We start from the raw sequence: 8,106 nt of genomic DNA on the forward strand, positions 1-8,106 counted from the left end.
TGGGCTCTTTTTTGGTTCCATATGAAATTTAAAGTAGTTTTTTTTCTAATTCTGTGAGGAAAGTCAATGGTAGCTTGATGGGAAGAGCATTGCACATGTAAACTACTTTGGGCAGTATGGCCATGTTTACAATATTTATTCTTCCTATAAATATTGTAAAAATATTTATATTTTTATAAAGCATGGAATGTTTTCCCATTTGTTTGTGTCCTCTCTTATTTCCTTGAGCAGTGGTTTATAGTTCTTGAAGAGGTCCTTCACATCTCTTTAAGTTATATTGCTAGGTATTTAATTCTCTTTGTAGCAATTGTGAATGGGAGTTCACTCATGATTTGGCTCTCTGTCTATTATTGGTGTATAGGAATGCTTGTGATTTTTGCACATTGATTTTGTATCCTGAGACTGCTGAAATTTCTTATCAACTTAAGGAGATTTGGGGCTGAGATGATGGGATTTTCTAAATATACAATCACATCATCTGCAAACAGACAATTTGACTTCCTTTCTTCCTATTTGAATACCCTTTATTTCTTTCTGTTGGCTTATTGCCCTGGCCAGAACTTCCAATACTGTGTTGAATAGGAGTGGTGAGAGAGGGCATCCTTGTCTTGTGCCGGTTTTCAAAGGGAATGCTTCCAGCTTTTGCACATTCAGTATGATATTGGCTGTGGGTTTGTCATAAATAGATCTTATTATTTTGAGATACGTTCCATCAATACCTACTTCATTGAGAGTTTTTAGCATGAAGCAGTGTTGAATTTTATCAAAGGCCTTTCAGCATCTATTGAGGTAATCATGTGATTTTTGTCACTGGTTCTGTTTATATGATCGATTACATTTATTGATTTGTATATGTTTAAATAGCCTTGCATTCCAGGGATGAAGCCAACTGGATGTTGGTAGATAAGCTTTCTGATGTGCTTCTGGATTTGGTTTGCCTGTGTTTTATTGAGGATTTTCTCATCAATGTTCATCAGGGATATTGGCCTTAAATTTTCTTTTCTTGTTGTGTCTCTGCCTGGTTTTGGTATCAGGATGATGCTGGCCTCATAAAATGAGTTAGGGGGCCGGGCGCGGTGGCTCAAGCCTGTAATCCCAGCACTTTGGGAGGCCGAGACGGGCGGATCACGAGGTCAGGAGATCGAGACCATCCTGGCTAACACGGTGAAACCCCGTCTCTACTAAAAAATACAAAAAACTAGCCGGGCGAGGTGGCGGGCGCCTGTAGTCCCAGCTACTCGGGAGGCTGAGGCAGGAGAATGGCGTAAACCCGGGAGGTGGAGCTTGCAGTGAGCTGAGATCCGGCCACTGCACTCCAGCCTGGGCGGCAGAGCAAGACTCCGTCTCAAAAAAATAAATAAATAAATAAATAAATAAATAAATAAATAAAATAAAATGAGTTAGGGAGGAGTTCCTCATTTTCTGTTGTTTGTAATAGTTTCAGAAGGAATGGTACCAGCAGCTCTTTGTACCTCTGGTAGAATTCGGCTGTGAATCTGTCTGGTCCTGGGCTTTTTTTGGTTGGTAGGCTATTAATTAGTGCCTCAATTTCAGAACTTGGTATTGGTCTATTGAGGGATTTGACTTCTTCCTGATTTGGTCTTGGGAGGGTGTATGTGACCAGGAATGTATCCATTTCTTCTAGATTTTCTGGATTATTTGTATAGAGGTGTTTATAATATTCTCTGATGGTAGTTTGTAATTCTGTGGGATCAGTGGTGATATCCCCTTCATCATTTTTTATTGTGTCTATTTGATTCTTCTCTCTTTTCTTCTTTATTAGTCTGGCTAGTGGTTTATCTATTTTGTTAATCTTTTCAAAAAACCAACTCCTGATTTGTCAGTTTTTCATGTCTCTATCTCCTTCAGTTCTGCTCTGATCTTTGTTATTTCTTATCTTCTGCTAGCCTTTGAATTTGTTTGCTCTTGTTTCTCTAGTTTTTTTTAATCATGATGTTATGGTGTCAACTTTAGATCTTTCTGGCTTTCTCCTGTGGGTGTTTAGTGCTATACATTTCCCTCTAAACACTGCATTAGCTGTGTTCCAGAAATTCTGGTACACTGTGACTTTGTTCTCATTGGTTTCAAAGAACTTATTTATTTCTGCCTTAATTTCATTATTTACCCAATAGTCATTCAGGAGCAGGTTGTTCAGTTTTCATGTAGTTGTGCAGGTTTGAGTGAATTTCTTAATCCTGAGTTCTAATTTGATTGCACTGTGGTCTGAGAGACTGTTTTCTATGATTTCTATTCTTTTGGATTTGCTGAGGAAGGTTTTACTTACAATTATGTGATCAATTTTAGAATAACTGCAATGTGGTGCTGAGAAGAATGTATATTCGTTGATTTGGTTTGGAGAGTTCTGTAGATATCTATTAAGTCTGCTTGGTCCAAAGCTGAGTTCTAGTCTTGAACATCCTTGTTAATTCTTGATCTTGTCAATCTGTCTAATATTGGCAGTGGGGTGTTAAATTATCCCACTATTATTGTCTGGGAGTCTAAGTCTCTTTGTAGGTCTCTAAAAACTTGCTTTGTGAATCTGGGTGCTCCTGTATGGGGCGCATATATATTTAGGATAGTTAGCTCTTCTTGTTGCATTGATCTCTTTACCAATATGTAATGCTCGTCTGTCTTTTTTTATCTTTGTTGGTTTACAGTCTGTTTTATCAGAGACTAGGATTGCAACCCCTGCTTTTATTTATTTATTTATTTATTTATTTATTTATTTACTTTCCATTTGCTTGGAAAATATTCCTTCATCCCTTTATTTTGAGCCTATGTGTGTCTTTGCACATGAGATAGGTCTCCTGAATACAGCACACTGATGGGTCTTTACTCTTTATCCAATTTTCTAGTCTGTGTCTTTTAATTGGGGCATTTAGCCCATTTACATTAAAGATTAATATTGTTATGTGTGAATTTGATCCTGTCATTATGATGCTAGCTGGTTATTTTGCCTATTTGTTGATGCCGTTTCTTCATAATGTCAATGGTCTTTACAGTTTCATATGTTTTTGCAGGGGCTGCTACCAGTTTTTCCTTTGCATATTTAGTGCTTTCCTCAGGAGCTCTTGTAAGACAGGCCTGGTGTTGACAAAATCTCTCAGCAATTGCTTGTCTGAAAAAGTATTTTTTCTCCTTTGCTTAGGAAGCTTAGTTTAACTGGATATGAAATTCTGGATTGAAAATTTTGTTCTTTAATAATGTTGTATATTGGCCCCTACTCTCTTCTGGCTTGATAGAGTTTCTGCAGAGAGGTCTGCTGTTAGTCTGATGGGCTTCCTTTTTGAGTAACCTAACCTTTCTGTCTGGCTGCCCTTAACATTTTTTCCTTCATATCAACCTTGGTAAATCTGATGATTATATGTCTTGGGATTGCACTTCTCAAGAAGTATCTTTGTGGTGTTCTCTGTATATCCTGAATTTGAATGTTGGCCTGTGTTGCTAGGCTGGGGAAGTTCTCCTGGATAATATTCTGATGAGTGTTTTCCAACTTGGTTCCATTTTTTCCGTCACTTTCTGGTACACCAATCAATCATAGATTTGGTCTTTTCACATAGTCCCATATGTCTTGCAGGCTTTTTTTTTTGTTCCTTTGAATTCTTTTTTCTCTAATAATGTCTTCACACTTTATTTCATTAAGTTGATCTTCAATCTCTGATATCCTTTCTTCTGCTTGATTGATTCGGCTATTGAGACTTGAGTATGCTTCATGAAGTTCTTGTGCTGTGTTTTTCAGCTCCATTAGGTCATTTATGTTTTTCTATAAACTGGTTATTCTAGTTGGTGATTCATCTAACCTTTTTTCAAAGTTCTTAGCTTCCTTGCATTAGATTAGAATATGTTCCTTTAGCTCAGAGGAGTTTGTTATTACCCACCTTCTGAAGCCTACTTCTGTGAATTCATCAAACTCATTCTCCATCCAGTTTTGTTCCCTTGCTGGTGAGGAGTTATGATCCTTTGGAGAAGAAGAGATATTCTGGTTTTTGGAATTTTCAGCCTTTTTGCGCTGCGTTTTCCTCATCTCCATAGATTTATCTTCCTTTTGTCGTTGATGTTGGTGACTTTCACACGGGGTTTCTGTGTGGACATCCTTTTTGCTGATGTTGATGCTATTCCTTTCTGTTTGTTAGTTTTCTTTCTAACAGTTAGGCCCCTCTGCTGCAGATCTGCTGGAGTTTGCTGGAGGTCCACTCCAGACCCTGTTTGCCTGGGTATCACTAGCGGAGGCTGCAGAACAGCAAAGATTGCTGCCTGTTCCTTCCTCTGGAAGCTTTGTCCCAGAGGGGCATTTGCCAGATGCTAGCCAGAGCTCTCTTGTATGAAGTGTCTGTCGACCCCTGCTGGGAGTTGTCTCCCAGTCAGGAGGCACAGGGGCCAGGGACCCACCTGGGGAGGCAGTCTGTCCCTTAGCAGAGCTCCAGCACTGTGCTGGGAGATCTGCTGCTCTTTTCAGAGCCAGCAGGCAGGAACATTTAAGTCTGCTGAAGCTGCGCCCACAGACACTCTTTCTCCCAGGTGCTCTGTCCCAGGGAGATGGGAGTTTTATCTATAAGCCCCTGGCAGGGGCTGCTGCCTTTCTCTCAGAGATGCCCTGCCCAGAGAGGAGGAATCTAAAGAGGTAATGTGGCTACTGTGGCTTTGCAGAGCTGGGGTGAACTTGAACTTCCCAGTGTCTTTGTTTACACTGTGAGGGGAATACCTCCTACTCAAGCCTCAATGATGGGGGATGCCCCTTTCCCCACCAAGCTCAAGCACCCCAGGTAGACTTCAGACTGCTGTGCTGGCAATGAGAATTTCAAGCCAGTGGATCTTAACTTGCTGGGCTACATGGGTGTGGGGTCCTCTGAGCAAGACCACTTGGCTCCCTGGCTTCAGCCCCCTTTTCAGGGGAGTGAATAGTTCTGTTTTGCCAGCATTCCAGGTGCCATTGGGGTGCGACAAAATACTCCTGCAGCTAGCTCAGTGTCTGCCCCAATGGCAGCCCAGTTTTGTGCTTGAAACCCAGGTCCCTTGTGTTGTATGCACCCAAAGGAATCTCCTGGTCTGTGAGTGGTGAAGACTGTGGGAAAAGCCTACTATATGGGCTGGAAGTCCCTCAGAGCTTCCCTTGGCTATCAACCCCTTATGCTTCCCGGGTGAGGTGACACCTCTCCCTGCTTCAGCTCACCCTCCATGGGCTTCACCCACTGTCTACCCAGTCCCAGTGAGATGAGCCGGGTACCTAAGTTGGAAATGCAGAAATCACCTGCCTTCTGTGTTGATCTCGCTGGGAGCTGCAGACCTGAGCTTTCCTATTTGGCCATCTTGACATCCAGGCTCTGATGTATTCTTGAGGGAACAGAGGGGTCCTGAAGGGGAGGTTGGTGAGTCATTGGTGTGGTTCATTTCCAGATCTCTTACTGGCAATATCCGTATCATGGTTTCTATTTGAAGTGTTGGCAATGGAGAAAATGTAACAAGAATGGCTATGATGGATTGGCCCATAAAGTTTGAATCACCCTTTCCTTTCACATCTGCTTGTCTAGTGTGTCTCTGACTTGAAACAGAATCAACTCAGAAGGGACAAAGTCAGGTTACCTAGGATCCCAGACAAATTTCTTTTAACTTTGGCTTATTCCTTTGAATGATTTCTTAAAAATTGATCTTTTTGTTGAGGCGTTTTCTAGAACAGTAGGATGTCTTATTGAAGCATGTGTGTTGAGAGGCTTTGAATGCCTTTTTCTTCCCCCAACAGCTGCACAAGTCTACTTTGGATTTTGACCACAAAAAACAATGCATTGTTATTTTTATTCATTTCTGGGATGTTTAATTTCCATTCCCATGAATTATAATTTATTCAAAGTAATGCAACAGAAATATATTTTTAGAATTAGATGTGATTTTTTACTTCCCCCTTTCAAAAACACATTTTTCTTTGTTTCTGTACAAGTTATCAGCCTGTTACATCCTTGGGGGTATAATGGACACATGGCTGACTTCTTCAAGGAAGTGTATCTGGAACAAATATATGCTGCCTTTGCAAACCTGCTCCTGAATTTATAGTAGATACAGTCAATGATTGGTTAAAATCAGAGAGTCTTTAGGAATATCATACATTGTATTTCACAGGCAGTTTTGTTTATATTGAAATGATGAATCTCTATGAAAACCTAATTTTCTAAATCATTTTGTTCAAAATGTTGGATCTCCAAACTCTTACCTTTTTCATATTTTTTTCTTCTTTTTCTTTCCAGGTTGACATGAATCAAGATTATTGAAATAAGTACTGTTTGAGAAATCTACCAGTGCAAATAAGTGTGTAAATGCTCTCTAAGCAACTATTGTGAAAAGAAAAGAATAAGGGGAAGAGAATGAAGTGATTAAAGCATAAATAATTTTTTTTATGAGAAGCCACAATAGAAGAAATCCCAGGGCTAATACTTTTTTGACGATAAAACTGTTGTCACTATCTCAAGTCATTCTTTGTACTTCAGAATAATTATGTCACTATCAGTAACTTGTTATGCCACAGAAATGCTCCATTTTTAAAATAATTATTCTTGAGCCAAACAGAAATTATCTAAAAAGTTAAAAGAATCAATGCTAATAGCATTCTGTAATCTAATTCTCTTCCTCTCATACATTCCCCACATTTTTTCATATTCTAATATCATTCTCCTTTTAAGATTATTGCTGATGTAATATTTGTCATTAATAATAGTCATTAGAAGTGGCTAATTATATGACTCTTTACATAGGAGAAAAAAAATCCTGGGTCACCTGAAATTTTAATGGCAGAGATAAAACAACTTTAAAAATTATGTTCAAGTTAAGATGAGTCATTCTATTATTATGAGATTCTATACTACATATGTAAAGTACTTTATAATTATCCAAAATTATATGTGTATGTATTATGTATACAAAGATACTGTTTTATAGAAATATTTAATAAATATGTATTGATTATCCACCATATCCTCATCCTGTGCTGGGCAGTGGGCATATAACAATGAATATGAAAAATTCCTCTGACTCTTGTGGTCCCCTTAACCCTACTCACAAGACAGGCAGGAATAGTATTATGAACGGAGGCCCAGAGATCAAATGGCTTCCCCAGACTTTAGAACTGAGTGTCCAAGGCATTCTTATCCCCAGCTCAGAGTTATATTCAACACAACATTTATATCTCCCAAATTGTGTTCCACCATGGATATTCCACAAAAATAACATTGTGTTGCCAAACATTGGAAACATTTTAAACTTTATCTTCTTCTGGAAAATTCAAAACACACTTAGCACATTAAACATTCCTAGAAGTATGTCAATAGAGAATTGTTTAATTTAGTGAGTTCTAAACTACTAACATCTCACTGTCTAGACTTTTTAGGTACAAAGTTGCACCACACGTATATTCAAGGACTAACCTTGTGAATACACTTGCTTAGTCATTACGTCAGAGAATAGTCAAACCCAGTTGCTCTCTCTGCCTGGAATCCCTTTGCCAAAATAGAACTAATTGTCAGCACATGAGTAATTCAGTATCGAATAAACCTCAGAACAGTAAAGTACGTAAACCACTGTGCATTTTGCTGGCTCTCGTTGTCTCTTTGGACAGGAAGAAAAGGTCTCTAAGAGCTAGATTTAATGTTTTTAATATTTTATATTTTATAGGGAATTTGATCTTATGGTGACACAATATTTTCTAACCATACCACCAATACTCAACCATCTAGAAAGGAGCATCTCATATTAATTACATGCTGGTTTCTTTGTCATTTGGGTGGATGGGTAGGTGAGAGGAATCAAGTCTTGTGGAATAGTGCTATGCCTCACTCTCCATAACTTTATTCCCCAAATGCATCCTGATCTTACTGTCGTGCAGTCTCTATCAAAAGAATTCTCTCATGACAACTTGCATTACAGCTTTGCCTGGAGGCTACTAAATGCCCTACCAAATGAGTCTTGCTGCAGCCAAGTTTCAGTACCTTGTAATATTTACTAGGCTTATGAAATTCCATAATTTCTATATGAAAGTATTTTGAATGGTGGTAACCAACCTATGGCCCATGGTCACATTGGATTTTTTTAAGATTTCACAGATAAATTTTGAAAAAAACTTGA

The 8,106-nt window shown here is 38.8% G+C and overlaps 1 long non-coding RNA gene across 1 annotated transcript in view; it reads left to right on the forward strand.

Annotated features, from left to right (window-relative positions):
• Nucleotides 1-6,948, forward strand: part of LOC106997312 (uncharacterized) — a 170,858-nt gene extending 163,910 nt beyond the window's left edge. Inside the window, exon 4 of the long non-coding RNA XR_013415860.1 lies at nt 6,237-6,948. This is a non-coding gene — a long non-coding RNA (uncharacterized LOC106997312). The remainder of the gene's footprint in view (nt 1-6,236) is intronic.
• Nucleotides 6,949-8,106: the final 1,158 nt, after the last annotated feature.

This window comes from Macaca mulatta, chromosome 3 (genome assembly GCF_049350105.2).
Source record: "Macaca mulatta isolate MMU2019108-1 chromosome 3, T2T-MMU8v2.0, whole genome shotgun sequence".
NCBI classification, from domain to species: Eukaryota; Metazoa; Chordata; class Mammalia; order Primates; family Cercopithecidae; genus Macaca; species Macaca mulatta.